The following is a 17,716-nucleotide window of genomic DNA, read 5'->3' on the forward strand; positions in this document are numbered from 1 at the left end:
ACCAATGAGATAGCTATTTTTGATGCATAGAAAACTCTTCAATGTAATTTATAAGTGGGAAATTAACCAACAATTGTGGTTTGACTGACTGACTGGTTAATATTAAACATGATTTTGAAACTGTATGACCTAGTTAGTACAATAATGGCATATGGCTAATTTAAATGCTACGTGAAAATTGAAGTAGGGGGAAAATGTTTGTCCTGGCGCAGGTTTGACCTTGACATTCCAACCCGGAACTATCGGTCGCAGAGAAAAACAAATGACGTCACGTGAAAGAGGGGGGCATTTATCCTTCACAGGCAATATAATTGCATCACGTCAACCCAACCCACGCAGGAAAAATCATCCTGGCGCAAGTTTCACCTTGAAACTCAAACCCGGATACATCAACAACTATCGGTCGTAGAGAAAAACAAATAACGTCACGTGAAAGAGGGGGGAGGGAGCATTTTTCCTTCATATGCAATCTAGTTGTACAACGTCAACCCAACCCATGCAGGAAAAATCATGACCCAAGGCCATCGCCTCTTATATCTCCAGAACTATCAATTGTAGAGTACAACAAACGGTGCCAAGTGAAAGAAGAGCTAATTATACTTCAGATTAATGCCTTAAAGAGTCCTCTTTATATTGAACAATATATAGATTTTATCAAATATCTCGTTTAATAATAACGATAACAACAAATAAACAAAAATAATGGAAAGACAACGTGATTATATGTTAAAAAGGTCCTTATAATTTTTTTGATAGCACTTTAAATAAGCCCGTAAAAATTAATTAAAGTTCTCAAGACCTAATTTTTTGAAATTCCCGCTATTTCTCTTCAATTCCGCTTTGCTATTCTCTCATTCTATACCTATTAATCAGTCTCCTTCTCCTATTCGGAAATTGACATTTAAAGCGGAGGGCATGAAGAGAGAGTAGAATTGCGTTAACCGGGAAACGCCCATCCCTCACCCCTTAGCTTTTTCCCTTTCCACCACACTTTCTACGCAGTATATAAAGGGGACGGATCGGCGTTAGGTCGCCAGCAGATCGGGAAATAGTCCCGGTCTATAGGCCCACCTAATCATCGTGTAGGGTTCCAGATGAGATCTTCCTCCGTGGGGCTAACACCAAAAGCTGTGGGGGTAAGTATGACCCGTTAGCCAAATTGGCTTTTCGGATTTTTTTTCATTTTTTCTATACGCTCTAGAAGCGAGCAAATGTGAAGATGGGTCACTCTCAATGCCCGCCTTCGATTCCCGGCGAGAAAACCGGAGACCCTTTCCAGGGTATCCAAGGGTTTTCAGGGTACGGGAATATCATTGTCGAAAGGACACCCCCTATGTACCCCTTAGCGGGTTGAGCACCGTGGGGGTACTCAGTACTATCGTACTGAGTATTTTCCAGAACTTTCAGACCGATCGGACCAGTGGTTTTGGCCCTATGGCCAAAAAAGCCGAAATTTTCGGGAATTATGCTCAATAACTCCGTTGTTTGAAGAGATAAAAATATGATTTAAATTTGAATGTTTATCAGAAAACAGCTGGCTACCGATTCCGCGTGGAATTAATCGTAAAAATATTAGGGTTCACCCTAGGGTAATAAGGGTATAGTAAAATCTCCGACTGAAGTACCCTTTTCAAAATGCTATATGATACGGAGCATAAGTGTTTACTATTCCCAATTTCTAAAAGTTTGATATACCAAATAGGTAGGTCACTATTCCTAAAAGAAAGGATAAGAATTAGGCGGTGGCGTTTACAAAAAACCCTCTAGATAAAAATATGGTTTAAATTTGAAAGTTTATCAGGGAAAATTTAGTTATCTATTCCGCATTGAATTACCCGTAAAATTATAAGTGTTTACCCTTGGAAAACTAAGGGTATGGAAAAATCCCTAATTGAGGTACCATTTTTAAAATTCTGTACGATACCAGACATAAGGGTATAACATTCCCAATTTCTAAAACTTTGATATACCAAATAGGTGGACCAAATATATAATGTTTTCTCTAAGGAATAGGGATACAAAATTGTGGAAATTCATATATATTAAAACGAACATTTTGTTTCAAATAATTTTTATTTGATTATTTTTTTTACATATAAAAAACTTTTCTTGGCTATAATTATAAATCATAACCTCCCCCACCGTCATTGTAAACATTCGGGGGAGAAAAAGTTTCTTCTCCCTCCCCCGAAAAAAGATTGTCGCCACCACCCCCTCCCCGAATCGGGTGGTCATCATCTCCACCTTCTCCACCCGGTAGCGGGTTTCCTCCTCCAAATCCTCCTTCTTCAGAAATGACCCCTCCTCCTGCAACCGAAAGAATCTTTCCCGGATGCTAGCCTGCCAGAATAAAAATAGGTACCGTCAGTAGATATTAATTACACTTCGAGCATTATTAAAATTTGATATAACCAGTTAAAAAAGCTACCACAGAAGTTGATGAAGAGGTCAACGCTTCGGGTGACGTTGAGGTGGAGGTGGTGACGCTGACAGTGGGGGTGCTGTTAAGCGTCGTGGTTGAGGGGGTGGACTCCATCCTACAAAGGTAAAAACGAAAACTTTGTATACAATAAATCATATGTTTATATATATATATTAATCGTTACTCACATCAATTAACTGGAGGGTGATTAGAACTGCCAAAACCACCCTGTCCTCGGTTACTATTAGAGGTAACGTCATCAGACACTACAAATGAAACATCTGTAGCGATTCTTTCAAGGATGATTTGACATATTCTAGCTCCTCTTCTCACCAAAAAATCCTCATCACTATGGTTATAGAGGAGAACCTTAATTTCCCCCCTATAATCAGGATCAATTACACCCGCCCCAACTTCTATCCCATACCTCAGCGAAAGACTAGAGCGGGATGCGAGTCTCCCGTAAAATCCTTTGGGGATTTCAAGGGAGAATCCGCAAGGTATTAAAGCCCGCCCCCGCTTAGGAATTATATCCCACTGGACAGCACTAATATCATATCCAGCAGGGCATTCATAGCATGGCATAGGGGTACTTGCAAACGGGTGTAGTTTCCTAATGATGATGGAAATTCTGAAAATTTTAATATGATAAATATATATATTTAAGACCCCTCCTCAACCATATTCAAATAACATTTAAAATAATGGTAATTATCTCTAAGTCATAATTACCCAGAAGCAGAAGTAGTAGCCTCCATGATTATGATTTTTGGTGCAGGAGTGGTGACAAGACTGGAATATGGTGCAATTCGGCAATTCGGCAATGAGCGGCGATGATCAGAGGAGAGCGGATAATAGCGACGGTAGTAGATCTCTGCCAGGTGTTGAATGATGGAGACTCAAAGCTGAGGGTTTATATACAGGAACGCTTCTGTAGAGCATCATGCTACGTGCTAAAACTAGGAAGTTAGAGGAGGAGGTTGCATTAAGCAAGATCGGATAGTGGAGTGGGTTTTTTTTTCACTCCGCTGACCTCACTCGTTGAACATATCCCAACATCCTTGAGAGATTCCTCATCCTCCTTAATCTCTTTCAATAACAACTCCTTGCATGTCCTCGGATGTTCGGCATTGAGCATTGCATTTTTTCAGTAGAAGCTGCCAACTCCAAAGACCTTGGCACATGCTCAGGTTGCGTCGAAGGATAATTGAAAGGAAATACCTGAACTAGTCAATTCCATCCAAGCACATGCGTAGATGATGAAATTACTTGATTTCAACTAGGTAACCTTCTTGCGCGGATGTTCGGCATTGAGCATTGCATTTTTTCAGTAGAAGCTGCCAACTCCGCAAACCTTGGCACATGCTTAGGTTGCGTCGGTGGATAATTCAAATGGTTGAACTAGTTAATTCCATCCACATCCAGACCAGCACATGCACAGATGATGACATTACTTGATTCTAACTAGGTGGCCTTCTTGCACGGGTGTTCCGCTGAGGGAATTAGCTTTTATTTCTATAAAACTCCACTTCTGAGAGTTAAGTTTCCATTTCCTCCAGAGCAGCTTAGAGAGCTATTACGGACCGATTTCACCTCCCGAATCATCAGCTGTATTCATTGACGTCAGGAGTAAGTACATATCATTAATAATCGCATTAATTTCTTAGGGTATATGCAATACCTAAAAGAAATTCATATATAATTGATTTTATCAATAGGATTGCATAGTTTGTTAACTAATCAGAAGTAGTAATATATATACAGCAATGTCTAACGTAAATTCACTATATAAAATATCATTATTAAAGTTATCAAAATATATTGTTCAAAGCGCATTCGTTAAGACGGAGAAGAGACAATCACCGGGTATCTCATTTAGACATTGTTTGCAGAGTAAAGTTGACATAATCTTGTACCATTTATCCGATTCAATACCTCGCACTACGTTTAATCATATTGAGCAATATACTATTGCAGAAGAATACGAGTTTCTGTTCGAACGGGGTTATGAAGTAGATGATATTCGTTACGAGGTTTTTCTACCTCTAGATCCTGCACTTAATGTAATGAGATGAAAATGTATTTTTTCATACGTATCATTTTTTTATTTTATTTCAGCAACAGCTCAAAGAACCTTTAATCATGCCCTCTATCCAAGAAATTCTAGAAAATTACAATGCTGGTAGCTATCACAATTCGGAAGAATTAGAACAGGCATTAAGTGACATATATATGAAAATAGTGTTTGATGACGATAACATTTCTGATATGGGGACGTATAATCGAATGAAAAATGCGCTGGATAAGGCAAAGGGAAGAAAATTTTGCACTTACTGTGAAATCTTCTATGACATTGACGAGGCTATGCCTCATGAGAATACCAACGCGCACCGGATTAAAATCAACGAGCAAATAGGGAGAGGATTCAATGAAATTGAATCAGCTATTCGTTCCAGACTGAAAACATTTTGGATTACTCCCGTGGAAGATGGTGAACAGGACGTGATCTCATTTCTCAATAACATCAAAACTCAGTTGATCGAAAAGATAAATGATCAAATAGTGGAAAATAGTGCCATTAAATTCAATCTTGTTTTAATTTGCAAATTCAAAAAGGGTGAGAGGGATGAAATGAACGCTTCCTTCAAAACCAACAATCGCAGGTTATTGTTAGCAGATGAAATTGAGGAAGTAATCAATGAGACATTTTCTAAACTTTTAAAAGAAAAGTCCGAATTTCAAGCTAAAGGTTCAGGATGGGCCTTATCAAATGTGCTAGGTTTAGAACTGCGAATAAACAAGTACACGCCATTTCGAGGATCAACATTCATTGAGCTGCCTATAAAAATTAGGAATACTAAATCCGTTATCAATATCAGAAATGATGATCAACACTGCTTTAAGTATGCCATTTGGGCCAAAAATATCGATAAGGATCCTCAAAGAGTTTCCCAGTATAAGACACGAGCATGCCATATGGGTTACAATTGGGACTGCATCGCGTACCCGGTGGAGCTGAAAGATATTCCCAAATTCGAACGTGTCAATAATATTTCAATCAACGTTTTTGGTCTGACAGATAAGAACCTCGTGTACCCACTAAAAATTGTAGATCATGAGCTCGAGGATCATCGCGACCTCCTTTACATTAGCAACGAAACAACCGCTCACTATTGTTGGATTAGGAATTTTGATAAATTGATTCACTCCCAAATTACGAAGCATTCTAATAGAATATTCACTTGCAAACGCTGCCTCACACATTACCGGAGTAAGCACAGGCTAGAAGAGCATCAACAGCTATGTAAAGGTACAGGCGAGCCGAGTAAAATCATTCTACCTGACGAGGACAATAAAAGTTTACAATTCACAAACTTAAATTATTCTTTTCGGGTACCTTTTGTCATTTACGCTGACTTTGAATGTCTTCTGGAAAATATTAGTACCTGCGAGCCTTATCCTTACTCATCTTATACTAATTTAATGCAGAGACATACCCCATTCAGCTTTAGTTACATCGTAGTGGGACCTGAGGGATGCGAGGACCCATACCTGTACCGAGGTCCCAATGCTGCTAGGGTATTCATTTTACGGATGAAAGAAGAGGCTGAAAAAGTTTGTAAACTTTACAAAAATATTATTCCAATGAATCCTCTCACTCCAGAGGAAGACTCAGATTTTGAAACTGCAAACGCATGTCACATTTGTGGTAAAGAATTGAAGGAGAATAAAGTTAGAGACCATGATCATTTGACAGGAAAGTATAGAGGACCTGCGCACTATTTTTGTAACATTCAATATAAAATGCCGAATTTCCTTCCAATCTTTATTCATAACCTCTCATCATATGATGGGCATTTCATCGTACGAGAGCTTAACTATGATGACAGGGAAATATTTATAATTCCAAATTCTGAAGAAAAATATATATCTTTTTCTAAGTCTATCACGGAAAATTTCAAAATTCGGTTTGTTGACACGTTTAGATTCATGCCTACCTCTCTAGCTTCATTGGTTGCCAATTTAACAGAGTTTAAATGCACAAGCACAATATTCGGTGAAAAGACAAATTTAGTTACACGAAAGGGGGTTTATCCCTATGATTACACTGATTCGTTGAATAAACTCGATGAAACCTTGCTCCCGGAAAAGGAGAATTTTTACAACAGACTGACCGATGAATATGTATCTGACGAAGATTATCAGCATGCAGAAAATGTTTGGGACGCATTTGAATGTGAAACACTCGGCGATTACAGCGATGTCTATCTGAAAAGCGACGTGACCCTTTTAGCTGATGTTTTTGAAAATTTTCGTGACGTATGCTACAGCGCGTATAAACTAGATCCTGCGTGGTATTATACTGCTCCAGGTTTAACTTTTGATGCAATGCTCAAATACACTGAAATAGAACTAGAGCTTTTGACTGACTACGACATGATACTAATGATTGAAAACGGCATCCGAGGAGGAATTTCACAATGCTGTAAAAGGTACTGCGAATCGAACAATAGATACATGTCAAGTCATGACCCAGATTCAGGTCCAACCTATTTGACATATCTAGACGCTAACAATCTCTATGGGTGGGCCCTTTCGAGACCCCTTCCCTACGGTAAATTTCGATGGTTAACACAGGCAGAAATTGATGATTTAAACGTTGAAAATGTTCCCGAAGACAGTGAAACTGGATATATTCTCGAAGTTGATCTTGAGTACCCACATAGGCTACACGATACACATTCAGATCTCCCTCTTTGCCCGGAAAACAAGACACCACCTGGCGGTAAACATAAAAAACTGCTAACAACTCTCGAAAATAAGAGTAAATATGTAATTCATTACGTAAACTTGAAACAAGCTTTAGAACTAGGACTGGTGCTGAAGAAGGTGCATAGAGTAATCAGGTTTAGTCAATCACCTTGGTTAAAGACCTATATTGATTTGAACACTGAGAAAAGAAAAATGGCAGTCAATGATTTTGAGAAGGATTTCTATAAACTGATGAACAATGCAGTATTTGGGAAAACGATGGAGAACGTGAGGAAACGTATGAATATGGAATTAGTGGTAAACGAAAAAAGACTACAAAAACTAATTAATAAGTCAACATTTCTGGATAGGACGATTTTTCACGAGTGTTTAGTTGCCATTCACATGCGGAAGGCAGTCATAAAAATGAATAAACCTATATATATAGGTTTCTGTGTCTTGGACTTGAGTAAGACTTTAATGTATGACTTTCATTATAGAACAATGCTTCCGAAATACGGGGAAAATATATCCCTCGCCTACACCGATACTGATAGCTTCATATATGAAATAAAAACGGATGATGTGTATAGGGATTTTCTGGGGAACCTAGATGCATTTGACACGTCGAATTATCCAAAGGATCACTTTTGCTTTTCTGAACAAAATAAAAAAGTAATTGGTAAATTCAAGGACGAATGCGATGGAAACCTAATGACACATTTTGTCGGATTACGTAGTAAACTTTATTCGTTCAAGGTAGAGGGAGGTAAAGAAAAGAAGAAAGCAAAAGGAATAACGAAAGTTGTTAAGGAAAAAGGTTTAAAATTTAACGACTATGTACAATGTCTCCGGGAGAACTCGGTGGTATTTCGAAAAATGAACGTGATACGGAGTAAAATGCATAATATTTACACCATGGAGATGAATAAAGTCACGCTGAATGCATCCGACGATAAGCGATACCTTTGTGAAGACGGGATAAAAACGTTTGCGTGGGGTCACTATAAAATTCCACGAAAACGAACGCATAATGATGCTTTTAACGGCGATTGAAATTATAAAAGAAAGATATTTTTAATCTAAATTTCAGTGTTAACCATGACGTTAGCCTGGAAGCATCCATTTACCTGTATTTGCGCGGGTCCCTCAGGCTGCGGGAAAACCACATTTGTCACGCAGTTTTTGGAAAATTTAGATTATATGGTGAATAGCCCGATACGTGAAATAGTATGGTGCTGTGCTCCTGGAAGTGAACCAAGCATTAGAATACCCGTTCAATTTCGAACCGAAATACCGCCTTTCGAAGAATTTGGTGGTGTGCCAACGTTGTACGTGATTGATGATTTAATGAGCGAAGGGGCCTATAGCAAAGACGTCTCTAAACTGTTCACTAGAGGAAGCCATCACTTTAACATTTCGGTTTTCCTAATTACGCAGAATATTTTTTATCAAAACCCGCAAGCGAGAAACATCTCGCTAAATTCCAAGTATATCGTTGTCTTTAAGAATCCTAGAGATAGGTCGCAATTTGGTCACTTGGCTAGGCAGGTGTATCCGGAAAAATCGGGGGAATTGGAGAGGGTATATAAACAAGTTACGCAACAACCATTCGGTTATTTGGTTCTGGATCTTGGTCAGGACTCAGACGAGAGGTTTCGTTTTAGAACGAAAATATTTCCTAAAGACGGGGCAACTGTAGTTTACATGTCCCTACACGATGAAAAGATTGAAGAACAATAAACATTTGCTCCACGTCTTAAAATCGGCAAAACCAAAACTTCGCACTGCGATTGTTAAAACCTCGGACGACGAGTTGATCAAAGCCATTTGCGATTGTTGTTTGAATACACTTAACGGGAACCATAAGATAGATAATAGGTTAAAACAAAAACTATCCAAGCATCGTAACACGTTGAGAAAGTTAGCTGTGCGGGGGGCGAGTGTGAAGAAGAAACGTGCGCTGCTCGTACAAAAAGGTGGTTTTTTACCATTATTGCTGGGATCAATTTTAAGCGGTGTCATCGGTAGCCTGCTGGGAAAATGAGCCTGCGTAAGATGCTAGTCGTGACTCCGGAAGTTTTTGATCGAAGTCGTGTAAAGGCTAGGTTGAGTACATTGGACAAGGAAATGAAAGGTGTGTTGGTTAAGAAAAGTATAAAGGATATTGATAAGTGGCATTTGTATAAAAGAATACTCGATAAATACCTTGACGCCGTCTCAGATATAAACTCCCCCGTACACGTTCCAATAGTCAAGTCCTTGGTAGAAACACCAACGAGGTCACGAGTTGCTGACGAGAGAGAGGAAATCCCCGCATTGAGAAAAACTCTGGCAGAAGTGAAAAGGTTGAATAAAGATTTAGACTCGACATGGGGACGCATACACGAAAGGCTCGGGGGAATGGAAAGCGTAACGTCAACGAGAAAAAAACGAAACCTATCGCGAGAAAGAAAACAACAGCTACCGTCTCCAAGAAAAATTCCGAGAAAAAGCGAGCGCGTAAGAAAACCGAAGACATACGGTCCGGATTGGGACACGACGTGATTGAGAACATATATAATAGCCCAGAGCACCCTGCCGGGTTTTCATCGGTTGAAAAATTATATAAAGCTACGGGAATAGGCCGAAAGGTGATTCGTGAGTGGTTAGAATCTCAAGAGGCATATACACGACACAAACCGGTGAGGAAAAGGTTCCCCAGAAATCACTATAACGTAACTTACATTGATGAGTGCTGGCAGTGCGATTTGAATGATTTGAGAAGATTGAAAAAATACAACAACGGGTGCTGTTACATTATGACTATAATAGACCTATTCTCCCGTTTTGCGTGGGCGAAAGCTTTGAGGACAAAGAGGCCGGAGGAGATAATTGAAGTATTTAAGGCTATATTTCGCGAACGCAAACCATTGAAAATTCAGAGCGATAAAGGGGGTGAATTTGTTAATAGTAAATTTAAAACTTTTCTCTCGAATCGAGGGGTAAAGTTTTACACCACAAATAATCCGGACATTAAGGCTAGCCTCGTTGAACGTTTCAATCGCACGCTAAAGTCTAAAATGTACAAGTATTTCACGAAATACACAACCTACAAATATGTCGATGTGCTCCCAAAACTCATTAGTAGTTATAACAATTGCGTTCATTCTAGCACAGGTATCGCACCCTCCAAAGTGAATGCAAAAAATGCATTTTCAATCGCTAGTCACATGAGGAAACCACTTACTAGCAAGGATTTTAAATTGAACGCGAATGATTATGTGAGAATCAGTAAGGAGCGACTTCCATTTACCAAAGGATACACTCCAAACTATACTAGTGAAATATTCAAAATCGCGGACGTGGATCGATCGAGGTCAATACCGACATATAAATTGAAGGACCTTAACGGTGAGGATATAAAGGGTAGTTTCTATGTGGAAGAACTAGTCAAGGTGAATGTGTCCTCCGAGACGGAATATAGGATAGAAAAAGTTTTGAGACGTAAAGGGAGTGGACCTAAATTGGAATACTTTGTCAAGTGGGAAGGATACCCATCCTCATTTAATTCTTGGATTCCTGCCTCCTCCGTGCGTACATTATGAACGAATTTTATCTTACACTACCTAGCGACAGTTCGAGGGATTTCTATCCGAGAAATACGATAGCTAACTACAAAACAAAATTGAGTCATCGTATCGATTTGATGAATGATGATTGGTACGTAGGTCTGGCGGAAATTTCCCTTCCATCTATTCATATTCTTTCTGGTGAAGTTAGAGAGGAAATTGGAGATGCTGGAACTTTGGAGGAAGAAGAAGCGTCTTCTAAAGATAATAGAACGCGAAATGAAAAGGGATTAGTTCGCGGAGAGATAGGAGGAGGACCGAGGTATGAATCTAGCGACGTTAAAATTACATTAAAAGATGGTTCGTTCTTTGTGGTACCTACTGGCGCATACGAATCACTAGGTAAGGCATTTGTCAAACCATTCCTCGAACTAGATAAAGCGAAACGTATAGCAGTACAAACGGAAATCTTTAATGCGAATAATGATGATCTTCCATTCCCTGAAAACGTATCAGGATTGAGTGAGCGTATAGAACCTGGCGTGTTAATTACTGCTAAAAACGTTACTTACACTTTACTTCCGGGCACGTATAATTCCTTTCGAGATTTATTTATTACTACTCTGTCAGATTTTAGTACGATTAGTAGAAATTACATTCGTGGAGACATATCAGGTATAATATCCATACTAGCAGCGAAGGAAGCACATGCAATAAACAAAAGCGATGTGGTAAAAGGAATCATAGCAAACTCCTCTTCCAACATATATGTCTACACAGATATAATCAAACCGCAATTTGTGGGTGATTCGCTCAGTCGATGCGTACGCATCTTGAATACTAAAATTGGTGAATATCAGACATTCAATCCGATATATTATTTCCCCGTTGAGAAGAACCATATCGAAAGCATCGAAATTCTACTGAGTGATAAACTCGGTGAGCCCATATCTTTTCGTAGTGGTGAGCAAAGCTCTATAATAGTGTTACACTTTATAAAAAGAACTAATTCACGTTAGTTTATCATTCTGCGTCGAGATGGCATCGGTGGTGGACCGATATTACAGTTATTATGCGAAGCAGGTGGGGGGAGAGATTGGGCCATTGTATAGAGCTTCGTACAGGGTACAAAAGGGACGAGGTATTGGAAGTTTTCTCGCAGGTCTGTGGCGTTTTGCTAAGCCATTACTATTCAGCGGACTGAAAAGTGTGGGTAAGGAAGCAGCGAGTGCGGGAGCGGCGGCACTCGCGGACCTTGGGACTAAACCGGTAAAGGATATACTGCGCAGTAGAATAAACGAGGCGGGGCAGAACTTGAAACGCAAGGCCGAGGATAAGTTGAAAGGTATGACTGGTGGACGATTGAGGTTCGTGAAACGTCCAAGGCTAAATAAAATAAAACCCGTTGGTGGTAAGAAAAAACAGCATTCGAGTAGAAGGCGGAAACGAGGAAAGGTCGCGCTGAGTGATATTTTTTCATAATGAGTGAGCACATGCTGAGTTCGCTGGACATATTCCAACCCAATCCTCCGATACAGACGAACATTCTCTCGAAGCGACTTGTATCATATAAACCCATCTCTTCGTTGGATAATAGATCCGTTATCGAATTTCTAATAAAAGATTCTGGAGATGCGTACAAGGACTTGAATAGCGTTTATCTGAGACTTAAGGTGAAACTCTGTAAAAAGAATTTAACTGACTTTACCGATAGTGATACCAATCAGCCGGGAGTCGTCAACAATCTTCTCCATTCTCTCTTTGAACAGTGTAATGTATATTTCAATGGAACTCTTGTCACACCATCCGAGGATAATTACCACTATAGGAGCTTTTTCGAAAACGCGTTAAACTATGGGGTCGATGCGAGCAGAACGCACCTGCGTAATGTAGGCTGGGAATTAGATACGGGAAATGATATCGATAAGACGGATTCTTCCAATGCAGGGTACACGAAACGAAAATCATGGTTCAAGAATAGCACCGAGGTGGAACTATTTGGTAAATTGCACGTGGACGTGTTCAATCAGTCGCAACTATTGCTGGATCGAGTCGATGTTGGAATTAGGTTGATGCTTGCACCTCCCTCCTTCTATCTCATGGAGGGAGAAGAAGGAGTCTTGAAAATTCTCGACGCTACTCTTTCCGTGCAACAGTTTGAAATCAATCCGTCCATATTGGTGGCGCATAGTAAAATATTACAAAGTGGGAAAAATGCGAAATATCATTACAAAAGAACTGAACTAAAGACTTTTACTATACCTGCCGGAGGTCGAACCTTGAATATCGATAATGCTATTGTTGGACGGATACCTAACACAATCGTTTTTGCAATGGTAGATAATGAATCATATGCGGGCAGTGTGATGAGGAATCCGTTCGCCTTATCTCATTATTCATTGGAGAATTTTTCAATGTTTGTAAACGGTGTTCAGATTCCTTCGGAAGGTTTGGAGTGTAATTTCTACGGGAAAAAATATTGGGCACGTGCGTACGATACATTATTTTCGGGTACTGGAATAAAGCACGCTGACAGAGGTAATCAAATCACGTACGACATGTTCGGACACGGTTATTTCATGCTAGTCTTTGATCTAACCCCCGACAATTCTGGGAATGAGGATCATATAAGTTTAGGAGATAGAGGTGTTGTGAGAATAGAGGCTAAATTCGAGCGAGAGTTGACAAAAACAGTCACGTGTCTGCTTTTTGCAGAGTATGACGCTACATTGGAAATAGATAAGGACAGGAACATTATCGCAAACTTTTAGTCATGGATAGCGTGCAGATAGATACGTTATTAAGACAATTAAAAATATTCCGCGGAGTCTATGCATCTGATAGGTTACCAAAATCACCTCAAAATGGAGTTTACATAGTTAATTTAGATCCTTCTAATTTACCGGGTTCTCACTGGGTGGGGATATACTTGGACAATCATTCAGCCGAGTATTTTGATTCTTATGGTCTGCCTCCCTTCGTAGCGAACGTACGCCAATTTTTAAAACCATTCACAGTCACTCAAAATCGCGTACAAATTCAAAGCTTTCATTCGGATATTTGCGGTGAATACTGCTGTCTCTATACCGCGAGTAAATCTTTAGGACAAAAACTACACAAATTCCTCAACCAATTCCACCAAACCATCCCCCATCTCAACGACTGCCGAGCCTTGAAGCTGTTCCGTCTAACCTTCAACCAACTACGACGCGTCAGATGTCACCCTAGAGCTCAACGGTGCTGTTCCAGAATAAATAGGACGAATTGGTGAGGAAAACATCCATTGCGGAAGAGAAAGCCAAAGGATGCAGATCATCGTGGCCGTGTGCTTTTCAAAGGGGGGAGTTACGGAGATGGCAGCCGTCGATTTGGATAGCAATCGTCTCTTCTGGGGCAGCTTTCGTCGTCATGGAAAGCTCACAGCTGGAGGAAAGAAGCTTCGATTTCAAGATCCACTGCATTGCAACGAGGAGACCTCGTTTGAGCACGGCTTCATCTCACACATCGAGTTGGCCCCAGCTTTGGAAGCCATCATAGAGGGGGTCACGGGGCTTTACGCATTTAGCGAGGCAGAGTGCGAATTTCTCTCTGATCTCACGGGGCGCACGTTCATTTGCATGGAAAAGGAGCTGGCCTGCCCCCATCCCGAGAAATGTACCTTCCCCTCATTTTCCTGCCTGAATCCCTGTCATAAATTGCGCAGTAGCGTTTGTGCCCTCAGAAACGCGCACTCTCTGGCGCAGTGGTTCCAATACAACCGCCTCAAGGCTGAGGTTGAGCCCTGCCCAGATGACTGTTCCCCATCCCCTCTTCCATCGCCGATCTCTTAAGCAATTTTAATACACGCTAGACTTCAGTCGTGATGCAGCCGTCAGTGGATGCGGTTCTCCAGTCACCACCGGTGAAGAGAAAGAGACCTGCTGGACATTCGACTTGCTCTCCGCCTCGACTTTTGAACAATTTACTTCTTCAAACTGTGTATTATTTGAATGAGACAAAGACAAAGAGCGTGTGCATTGGTTACGGAAGTGACTTTGAATCAGTGGTTCAATTTAACGGTAAAAAAAGTGTAACATTTTCACAAAGTGAATGGGAAAGCATCTCAAATTCGATAGGGACTGTAAACGTGTACTTTTATAGGGGAGAAAAAGGTGTGTTAACGTCACCCTGCTTGGCATATGCAAATTACTTTGGGAAGAGACATTTGGTTTTGAAAAGCAATTTAACGAAAAACACCGTCAACTTGAATGGTGATGAGTGGGGGGCTCTAATACAACTCTTCAAACTGATAAATCTATTTCTCCAGAGGCTTTTGGATAGTCGTCAAAAAATAAAACAGTTTCTCGCGAATAAATTAGCAAATAATATTGCAAATTGTGATATACAGAGGCTTGAATTGGAGAAGGTACTCATTGCGTATGATTCGGCTGATGACTAAAAGTATTTGGCTTCCTGTGTGCGAATGTAAGACTTTTTAACCTCTGGCACGAATGAAAGTTCTGTAAGTTAAAAGGTCTTGATGTAAGTTCAACCCCTGGCATTGGGTGTAAAAACCTTGTAAGTTGGACATACATCGCGATGAGTGCCATTATCGAATTTCAAGGATTTATGACCAGCGATGGAAAATTTATTGTCAAGGAATTGGCAATCATCGCTGTCCAGAACAAATGTTGTAATACGTGGCTATTTAAATCGCCGGCGAGAATTCTTTATACTAAAGAGGCGACTTGGCTGCGTAACAATTATCACGGCTTGACGGAATATTCTGGAGACGTGGATTATTCTGATTTGGAGAGTGTATTATCCAATTATACGAGGCCATATAAATATTTATATACCAAGGGTGTACAAAAGGCATCTTTCTTAAACGGTCTTCTTCCCGAGGGAATTTGTGTTGCTAATCTCGAACTGTACGGCTGTCCCTCGCTCAAGAAATTAACTACACATGAGGGATGCTTATTACCTGCACACCAGAATACCACACAATGTGCAAGAAAAAACTGTTTCAAGTTGGCTGAATGGTGTATTCAAAATAAAATTTGTAAATAAAAAATGTAAAAATTATTATTGTTGTAATGAAAACCAGTAAAAAAATGTATGTATGCTTTAATAAATTGTGTAAAACCCGTATCCGTGTTTTATTTCTAACCTTATATCCCATAAAATGAGTAATAAAAAACAATGTTCAATAATAAACTTTTATTTACTTTAATATACAAACATTTCATCTTCAAATTTGAGTACAAATTTGATCACTCTCAGACGGGTGCCTCGGATATGGTCCGTGGTACAGTATCGCACTTTCGATTCTTTATGGTCTGTGTAGCAAACTGGCTTCACTCCGTCAACTTCCACGCGATCTCCTTTGCTAACAAATTGCGATCCACCGTCAAACTCAGTTCTTCCTCGACGCTCTAGAACATATCCTCCATTTACTCTCGATTGCGGGCGATGTGCTTCGTACACGTCCAGCCAAATGAAGGGAAGCTGCTCCTCGGCCTTTAGACGCCTCTCAGGATCGGAGATGTCAGATGCCTGGGTGATGTTGAATCTCACGACTCTCCCACTTCCATCTTGAAAGCCGGAAAATTTCACTTTTTGCCCGACGACATCAAACTCACGGTTCTGGTGTCGGAACACACAGTAGTACGTAGTTAGGAAAGAAACTGATAGCATAAAATCGGTATTTTCAATTCTTTCTCTCGGGATGTATATTGAGTACGCATCCTCATCTTCTATTCGCTCCATGCGCAGATATGCGTCACCCAAGCGAGCACATAAAAAGTCAATTTTCACGCTCATGTTGACGGAGAATGAGCTTCTTTTCGGAAGAGGTTATTTATATACATAAGTGGGAGGAGTCACGTTGCAACCTCACTTGTTAAGATCTTGGTAACTGCCAATGGGATATGGCAGCATTAGGGTAGTAGAAGCCGTTCCTGAAACACGCCATCTTGGATTTTCTAGAAGCCGGGTCCTATGCCGGATGCTGGGATGGTTATCGATAGGACAGAGGTGATGGCCTGTGTCCTATGTTTTTATCTGCCAATTCTATTTTACAGCACTAGGGTATTTGATAGGAAATTAACGAGATAATTGATGAAATCTATATATTGTTCAATTTAAAGGGGACACTTTAAGGCATTATTCTGAAGTATAATTACCTCTTCATTCACTTGGCACCGTTTGTTGTACTCTTCAATCGATAGTTCTGGAGATATAAGAGGCGATGGCCTTGGGTCATGATTTTTCCTGCATGGGTTGGGTTGACGTTATACAACTAGATTGCATATGAAGGAAAAATGCTCCCTCCCGCCCTCTTTCACGTGACGTTATTTGTTTTTCTCTACGACCCATAGTTGTTGATGTATCCGGGTTTGAGTTTCAAGGTGAAACTTGCGCCAGGATGATTTTTCCTGCGTGGGTTGGGTTGACGTGATGCAATTATATTGCCTGTGAAGGACAAATGCCCCCCTCTTTCACGTGACGTCATTTGTTTTTCTCTACGACCGATAGTTCCGGGTTGGAATGTCAAGGTCAAACCTGCGCCAGGACAAACATTTTCCCCCTACTAATTGAGACAAAAGACGGAAAGATGTCAGTGAAACTAACTTGTACATATCCTTGAAAGTTCTTATTAGTGCAACACCATTGCTTGGTTGTACCTGTTCCTGTCACAGATTAACGTTTTACGATTAGATGAAAATTTGTCCTCACGAAGTCTGTTAACATTGATTTATATTTGAAGTTTAAGGTTTAAGTAAATGGTGGCAATCAGTTCTTTACTGTTGGTAGGTTATTATTTAAAATATGCATAAATGTGGGACTTTTAATTATAAATTATGATTTTAAACTAGTCAAACCTTAAGTGATAATGAAGTGTGCGCCAAGATTAATGTTATCAAATATATTTCCGATTTTTTCCTTAAAATTGTTAATTTCTGGTATTTGATGTAAATGTGCTGTTTTTGATCTCTGTAAAGGAGTCATC

At 40.0% G+C, this 17,716-nt stretch overlaps 1 long non-coding RNA gene across 2 annotated transcripts; it reads right to left on the reverse strand.

The window, feature by feature from the left end:
- Nucleotides 1-2,069: 2,069 nt before the first annotated feature.
- On the reverse strand, nucleotides 2,070-3,172 carry LOC139690737 (uncharacterized). Of its 2 annotated transcripts, none has more exons than XR_011701501.1 (4): nucleotides 3,155-3,172; nucleotides 2,611-3,053; nucleotides 2,429-2,537; nucleotides 2,070-2,340 (listed from the first exon to the last, which is right to left on the reverse strand). It is a non-coding gene; the product is annotated as an uncharacterized lncRNA (long non-coding RNA). The 2 variants fall into 2 exon arrangements; XR_011701502.1 differs by having other exon boundaries at nucleotides 2,429-2,558.
- Nucleotides 3,173-17,716: the final 14,544 nt, after the last annotated feature.

This window comes from Hetaerina americana, unplaced genomic scaffold (genome assembly GCF_022747635.1).
Source record: "Hetaerina americana unplaced genomic scaffold, ioHetAmer1.1.p SCAF_3, whole genome shotgun sequence".
Classification (NCBI taxonomy): domain Eukaryota; kingdom Metazoa; phylum Arthropoda; class Insecta; order Odonata; family Calopterygidae; genus Hetaerina; species Hetaerina americana.